Raw genomic sequence first — 8,843 nt, forward strand, 5'->3', positions numbered from 1 at the left:
GCCGTTGCATCTAAAATGCACACCGTAGGTATAAACAAATGCTGGGCACCGTTGACTATTTTCAAAAATGTTAAAGATACTGCATTGTTACATAAACATGATACATATTTTCAAAGTTATCAATTTCACCATATTCGGGAATGCTTTGTCAAGATGATTTAAAATCATTAGCAGTGCACTGAATTGTTTTTGTTATTTGTTGTATCATTTTGTTTTCTTGTCCCACTATGGTCTAAAAATTTTGGAGTAATAGTTGTTATACTAGCAGTTCATATAGACCCAATATACAAAGAACATAGCCAGCAATTTCAAGAAGTTGTAAAAAGTCAAGACAGAATTATTACACAGATCTAAAATCACTAGTGGTGGGAGCCACCATGTGGCTTTCTACACACATGAGAGAAAGCTTCCAATTTCTCTCCTGCACTGCGTTCTGCTTACGTATATTTCCTATACTGGGAGGAAATCAAAGCAACCTGGGCATGAACACTGCTGAATTATATGTTCTAATTTCCAACAAACTAGTCCCTTGCCCTCTTCCCTAACAATATGTTCCATTTTTTTAGAGGCTTTTCTGGAATCTTATGGGAAAATTATCAAAATATGCCATCACTTCTCAGAGGGAAAAAAAAAATGGGGCTTTTGTCATTTGGGTACCATCTGCCCAGTCACCCTGCTCCTAATCGAACCTACTTTATTTATCTATGCAATAAATATTTATTGAGCAGCAATCAGGTGTCAGCAGATGCTAAGTTGCCAAGATGAATGTGAAAGAAATGTTAGACACAGTTGTGACCTCCAAGAGTTTCATGTCTGATTATGGAGAAAAACATTTGGTGAAGCAGTTTCAATTCCAGTGCATACCAGCATGCTAGCAGTGCCAGAAGAGTGGCACAATTATGTTACCAGAAGGGGGAGATGTACACAGACTCTATCAGGAAGGTGCCCTGTGGAAGGTAAATTTAGATCTAGACCTATTGCAATAGGTAGAATTTTCTGAACTGAGGGGAATCTAGACAGGCAGTCTAAGAGTTAAGAAATATCTAAGGGCCTCCCCGGTGGCGCAGCGGTTGAGCGCTGGGTTGCGAAGCTGCCTGCAGCCTCTGCAGCCGGTTCCATCCCCGGCTGCTCCCCGGCCACCGGAGGAGGGTCCCACATGGCGCGCAGAACTCTCCTGCCGCCCGCTGCTCCCCTCAGCAGTGTACTTCGGTCCTTCTGCCTGCTCTGCTCCCCGCTCTGGCTCTGGTGAATTCTCTCACCCTCCCATGCTTCTGACTGTACCCAGTGCATGTATAAACCAAACAAACAAACAAATAATAAATAAAAAAATAAATAAGACATGCCTCTAGAAAACTAAAAAAAAAAAAAAAAAAAAAAAAAATATCTAAGTGTAGAAAAGTCATAAAATATTGTTTAAAATACAAAATTGATACACTCTCTTCCAAACTGAGATTAATTCAAATTAATAAAATTAAAGATTCACTTTCTCAGTAGTATTAAATACATTTCAACTGCTAAAGCGTCACCTGTGGCTAGCGGCTAGAGTATAGGACAGCACAAATAGTGAACATTTCTATAATTCTTGAAAGTACTATCAGATAGGGCCTCCCCAGTGGCGCAGCGGTTGAGCGCTGGGTTGCGAAGCTGCCCGCAGCCTCTGCGGCGCCGGTTCGATCCCCGGCTGCTCCCCGGCCACCGGAGGAGGGTCCCACATGGCGCGCAAACCTCTCCTGCCGCCCGCTGCTCCCCTCAGCAGTGTACTTTGGTCCTTCTGCCTGCTCTGCTCTCTGCTCTGGTGAATTCTCTCACCCTCCCGTGCTTCTGACTGTACCCAGTGCATGTATAAACAAAACAAACAAACAAACAAATAAATATAAATAAACATGCCTCTATAAAATTAAAAAAAAAGAAAGAAAGTACTATCAGATAGCTCTGTGTAGTTTTCAGTTTATAGCAAGTTCAATCTGAAAGAAGTGGAGGTCTCAGTGTGAAAAGTAACTTCAGATCAGTAAATCTTCACACACACACAGCCAATATATTGCATTTTGTATAGCAAACAAATTCTGCCCAAGTGTAATATTTTAGTGTTATAAATATAATTTTTAGTCATATCACAAATGCTAGTTATTTTTTGAATGCCAATTTTTTAGAGCTGGGAGACTACTAAGAAGTAATTTAGTTCAAGACATTTATTTTAATATATAAAATACTGAGACCTAGAAAATTTAATTGGCATCCTGACATTCATGCACCTTAATGGCAGCTCCCTATACCTTAATTCCTAGCCCAAAGTTTCTGTTTTACTAAACAATATTAGCTATAATAGCAATTTTAGTAGCCAAAACATCAGAAACAACTCAAACTCTGTTGGAATATTGACTGTCCAAATAATATATGACTCAAATCAGAGTAATTTATAGGTGACCGAAAGTATTTCTAAGTACTTTTATCAATATATACCCATCTTCTTCTTGATTGTCTTCATCCTTGACCTAGAGAAGCAGTATTTGATCAGATGCAGGGCCTCCCCTGGTGGTACAGCATTTGAGCACTGGGCTGCAAAGCTGCCCGACCTGCCTGGAGCCTCTGCAGTGCCAGTTCGATCCCCTGCCACCAGCAAGAGTACCACATGGCGCGCAGACCTCTCCTGCCATGCCTGCTGCTCCCCTCAGCAGTGTACTTTGGTCCTTCTGCCTGTTCTGTTCCCCGCTCTGGCTCTGGTGAATTCTCTCACCCTCCTGCACTTCTGACTATACCCAGTGCTTGTATAAATAAATAAATAAATCTTTAAAAAAAAAAAAAAAAAGGAAAGAAAGATCAGATGCAAATGGTTGGTCAACACAGACAAAAATCCCTCCCCTCATGGCAGTTTATTGTACTGATGATGCTTAAAAGCACTGACTCAGTGTTCACAAGGCTTGGATCACCTTTCCCAAGCCTTGATCATGTATCTTGCGCTGGCTAATTGGACAGTGGAAAGAATGATGCAAGTGGAGGTGTGATGAAGCTCAAGCTAGAAAGGAGATTTATGGACAATGAGGCTCTATCTTGGCTATTCCAGCTGAATATAACCACATAATAAGCTCAGTTCTAACACAAAAAATAGCCATCCGGCTGAGCACAGTCAAGGCAAAGTTGCTTCTCAATTTCTACCCTGTCTTACAAAAAGGTAATAATGTGGTCATGGTAGGCTCCTAGAACTGTAAAAAATCTGTTTTCTTTAAAATGCAATTCTAGAGATAACCCAGAATGTTCACTCCGTTTTGTTTTTGTTCACCATGTTGCATAGTTTCACAAGAGGGATGAACCTTCTTAATGAGCCTGAACCTTCTAGTATAGGAGAAATAAAGGTCGTCTGACTCTTCTTTGAACTAACAAGTGCTTTCAGATTTTACTGGCATTTTTTCTCCATATAACTTTGTTTTATTAGTTGTGTTTTGATATATAATTCAAAACAAAAAATAAAAGGAGAAAATACGTTATTATTTCTATTCTACCCTTATAAAATGTCTTACCTGATTTATAGAGTGCATACAGGGTTTTTTTCTTTTTTGTTGTTGTTGTTTGTTTGTTTTCAGATTTAATGCAATTTTTAGTCATTTATGAACATGATAAGATTAGGCAATCCTCCAAAAAGGGTTATGGTGGTCACGCAAATTGAGGAAATACTTTTTATTCTCAGAGATTTATAAAGAATGTTGATGTATTTAAGGCTCTGAGGAAGAAACCAGATTAATTTTGTTCTTAAAAATTATAAGAGTACATCTCTGGTTTATAGTTTCTTGTTGATTTTGATTTTTACTTTATTATAATTAATCTTTTTCCTGGTCCCTTATTTATGTTTTCTAAATTCCTGCTATGAGTGAGACCATCCAGTATTTTTCTTTTTCTTTCTGGCTTATTTTGCTGAGCATGATCCCTTCCAGCTCCATCAGAGACATATTATGGGGGGGGGGGCAGAGAGGGAAGGAGAGAGTAGGGTCAAAATAAGGGGGGTAGGAATTGTATGGGGAATATAACCAAGATGAAAATGCATACATTGTGCAAAAATGAAAAATTATGTAAAAAATACATAAAATATAAAAAGAATTATAAGAGTACAGAAACACTTTCTTGTAGAGTGATTCATAACTATTCAAGAAACAGTTTGTTTTCAGGGACCGTAAAATTATTTAAGCTGAATGGGCCTCTTTGTTACACTCTCTCCAAGTTGTCTTGACTAGCTATGCTTTTAGGGTAAATATTACTCAATATCTGATGGATAGTCATCCACCTATTATGTCATCCTTCTGATAAGTTCTTTCCTCTCTCTGCAATATGACCTCTTTGTCACCAACTCTACTAGGATGACCCTCCCTCTCAAATGTTTCATTGGTTAACCTCAATGATTCCAAACCTAGCTAATTATCGAAGTTACAAGATCTTTTTGAAGAACAAAACAAAATAAATAAAAAGAAACAGGTTTGAGGCAACTCCCACCCTAAGATTCTAAGTCAGCAAAAGTGGTGTGGGAATAGAAAAGCTCTTTTACAACATTTCCCAGCAAAGTCTGAAGGTAAACCAGGGTGGAGAACTAGTCTATCACCAGTCTTTACAGAGCTTGCAAAGAAACATGTTTTGGACCTCAAAGTTTCTCATAAAGAAACTAAAAGATGGAATATGACAACTGAGCGCTGTGTATGATTATATCCTTTATGAGTCAGGAGAGAGATGGGCTATGAAGAGCTTACAAGACAAAAGATAAAATGTGTGTATGGATTGTAGATTAGATACTGGTATTTTATCAGTGTTAAGTTTTCTTATTTCAGTAAGAGAGAGAATGTTTGGGATTTTTTTCCCCCTCAGAAACATGCACTAAAGGGGAAGTGATATGATAGCTCCAATGTATTTTCAAATATTTCAAGGAAAATACCCATATTTGTGTAAATGTAGTGAGAGAGAGAAGAGAATGGTAAATGAGGATAACAAATTATTTTTTAATTTGGGTAAATGTATATCTGAGACACATCTACTATTCTAGCAAGTCTTCATAATTTTGAAATTTTTAACAAAATTTATTTTTTACAAAGTTTCACAGAGGCAGAAACTATGGGTACTCAAATTTCTCTCCACAAATGTAATGTCTAGTTATAATATGATTCAGAGTAATCAAAAGAAAAAAATATTTTTTTAAAAAAGCAGTTTGGATTTATTCTCATTCCAACTGGAAATTAAAACAGTAACTTTCAGATATAAATATATTTATGAAGGGTAATTATGAATATTGAGTAATATAGGTTGAAGTACTTGCAAATCTTAAGTAACAAAGATTACTTCCCATTTGATGAAATAAAATCAAATTTAAACATTAAGTACAATTTTCTGAAAATCCATGAGCCACTCATAAACTAGACAAGTAATGGAGCAAATATCTGATTTGGAGTTAAAAGTTGCAAATTCAAATTTATCTATTTATTTATTTATTTGTTTGTTTGTTTATTTGTTTGTTTGTTAGGGATTTGCCCCACCTTCCTGAGTAAGTTTCCTAATCTGTAATACAAACCTATTGATAAAACAGATCTTATTCATGAAGAAAACGTGGTAAAAAAGTTATTGCTAAGGTTATTGTTTTTTTGGTATACTAAATAGAAACTCTGTCAAACTTAGTTCTTTCAATAATGTAAGTATCATTTTTAGCCATCCTGTAAGTGCCGCTTCCGTACTTTGACCTAACAGAGATTCCATTTCAACTGTGAGGTGAAGAATGAGGCAGGTAACAAGGTAGGGTTGGGAGCTAAAAAGAAACAAATGAAGTAATTTGTGTCTTAGAAAATCATATTTCCAATGCATCATCTAAGGGGACTCCAAATAATTATTATCCAAATAGAAACAGGAAAAAACCATAACATTCTTTTGTGCCATAACTTTTCCATCTTTTGGCTTTTAAATGTGATGTTTTGAGATTGATTTGGAGCAACCATTTAGACAATTGGTAAAGTTACATGTGTCACTCTACAATATTGATTTCAAAATTCTTATTTTCATTGTCTTACAGTATTTGCTCATAATGTCTAAAGTTAGCTGGATACATTTTTCTTAACACATTTTTCTTAATAATTCTTAATATTCCTGCTTTATTATTTGGGTACTTGACAGTGTTTAAATTATTATTAATTTCCCAGGCAATTCAAAATTTTGTCAATATGAGTTTTATAGGTCTCTGTTACTGCTTTATATTGAATTTAGTAAGGTCACTCAAATCTGCATATGCAGATCAATTTGTCAAGTTTTCTTCTATCACATCCTTTTTGACTACTTCTATTTCGCTTTTAGCTTCTTCAGGAGCACTAATTACTCAAATTTTAAAGCTCTATTTTAAGTCTTATCAACTATCATGTTTTCTTTCATAATTTTCACCTCTTTATCCTCTTCTTGTACTTTCTATGATAGCTTCTCAAGTCAATCCTCCACATCATTGATTCATTGTTCTGTATTATTACTTTAGTTCAATATTCTCAGTTCCTTTTAAAATGTGGGATTTAATTTCCCTGTTATACATTTAGTTTTGTGAAATTTTCTTTAGATTATCTCCTTTTTGTATCACACTGTGCTCTTTATTGCCTGCTTTTCTTCCTTCATGAAGTCTTACTCTTCTTGCATTTTATTGAGTACTGCAAACACACTCTGGAATGTTCTCTTGAGTCTTACAGGAAATCAATTTTAGAAACATACTCTTCCTTTGAATCTTCAAGTTGGTAATTCTTTCCATTTATTCAAGAGCATTTTATGTTGCTTATTGCTTTTTTTTTCCTCCCCTCTTTACAAATTATGAAGAGTTTCCTAAACTCAGTGAGTCTCAGAATATGGAACGAATAGATTACCCTAAGACACACTGATGAATTAACATCAATAAAATCGTTTCAGATTCACACCTAGACGGAAGTTAATGTTCCCCCTTTCCAATATGATTTTCAGTTTCCAGCGGGTAATTTCTCTTTTACTTCCTGTTTGTTCCTGTGAAACTCTGAGATGATAGAGTCAGTTGTCCCACTTCATTGCCTCTACCTAGCTGTGGTAGATGCTGCAGATGCGGAGAAGCAGGTTTTGCCTCCAAAAATTTATGAGATAATCATCAAGACAGATGTCCAAACAAATCTTTACACTATATTTTAATAAATCTTTCTGAAGGGATGCTTAGTGTGAAAAACATCTAAATAGTAGTGTGAAATAGCATCTGATTTTAAGATGCTTGGAATATTATTTTAATCTCAACTTATATTCAAAATTACATTTTAAACATCATTTTCTAGATTGCGGCTTCTTTGTTTAACTTAGATTGTTTCAGTAAATATCAATTGTGAGCAAGACACTCTCCTTGCCACTGTAAAACTTTTTAGAAAAAAATTTGATTCCTCAAGATTTTTTTTGTCTAGTAAATGTTCTAGTCTGTTCAGACTGCTGTAATAAAAAGCCACAGACTAAATGGCATAGAAACAACAGCTATTTATTTCTCAGACTGAACGTCCAAGTTCATGGTACGAGTATGCTCATGACTGAATAAGGATCCTCTTCCTGGATCATAGCTGGTATCTTCTTGGCGTGTCCTCCTCACATGATGTAAAGTCTCTTTTTTAAGAGTACTAATTTCATTCATGACCTTCATGACCTAATCACCTCCCAAAGGCCCCACCTCCTAATACCATTACATTGTTTGAGTTCAACGTGTTGGTGGGACATAAACATTTAGACCATAGCAAGTAGGAAACACAGAATAACTACAATTAATTTTCAGTAAAGTACACCAAGTATTATAGAAATACAGTAGTAGAGATTAAGTACAACAATAATCTTTCTTTGAAGAGTCCAAAATTGAGCTGTATCACATTGAATATTATAACAATTGATATTATTGAGACGCTTCCTTATGCTAATCACTACAGCCTACAGTGTGCCCTGTAATTTGTATTTAATCTTAGAAAATGGAAATATTTTTCTCTTTGCATTGTCTATATCATTTCAGTGGATCTAACAAAAATGGAATGACCTATATTTGAAACGTTACTTATCCTTACACCCTTTCTTAGGGGTGGGAGCAAATTAGGCAATCCAGTATTAAGAGAAAGACAGGGGAGACCATGCTGTGCATTGAAGTTAGTTTCTTGAGCAGAGTGCACTGTCTGTCCACCTGACTCATGGCCACATAAAGATGTAAACATTCCAAGCAGTACACAGATACATAAATAGTTCCAGTATTGTAAATTGTTGTCCTCTTTTGGAATGTACACACACATCTTACCTCTAAGAGAACTCAACCAAGATAGACATATTAAATTTGCTTCTGAAATATGAAAATGTGGGTCCTCCCTGGTGGCACAAGGAATTAAGCTCCACACTATGAAGCAGTCCACAGCCGCTGCAGCACGAGTTCAATCCCTGGCCCACCAGGGAGAAACCCACATGGCGGGGCAGACCTCTCCTGTCTTACCCGCTGCTCCCCTCAACAGTGTATTTCAGTCAGTCTGCCTGTTCTGTTCCCCACTCTGTCTCTGGTGGATCCTCTCACCTCCCACATCTCTGGCCTGTACCCCAGCTCTTGTATGCATAAATAAATAAATCTTTAAAAAATATATGAAAATGTGTCAGATGTTTTTCACATAATAAATATTATCGTTTAAAAAAAATCTCCCAATGAAATTGAAGAGGTACTAGCAATGGCCAAAACTGGTTGGCTCAGATTACTAAATGATTTTAAATCTTCAGAAAAGTTTTCTTTTAGGAGTGACTGATAATTCTGTTCAATATGTGGATAAATTTGAAACAGAAGGGTCCAATTGTGAAGGTGAAATTTCATCTAGGACTGTAAA

This window comes from Talpa europaea, assembly GCF_964194135.1.
Source record: "Talpa europaea genome assembly, chromosome: 15".
Taxonomy (NCBI): Eukaryota; Metazoa; Chordata; class Mammalia; order Eulipotyphla; family Talpidae; genus Talpa; species Talpa europaea.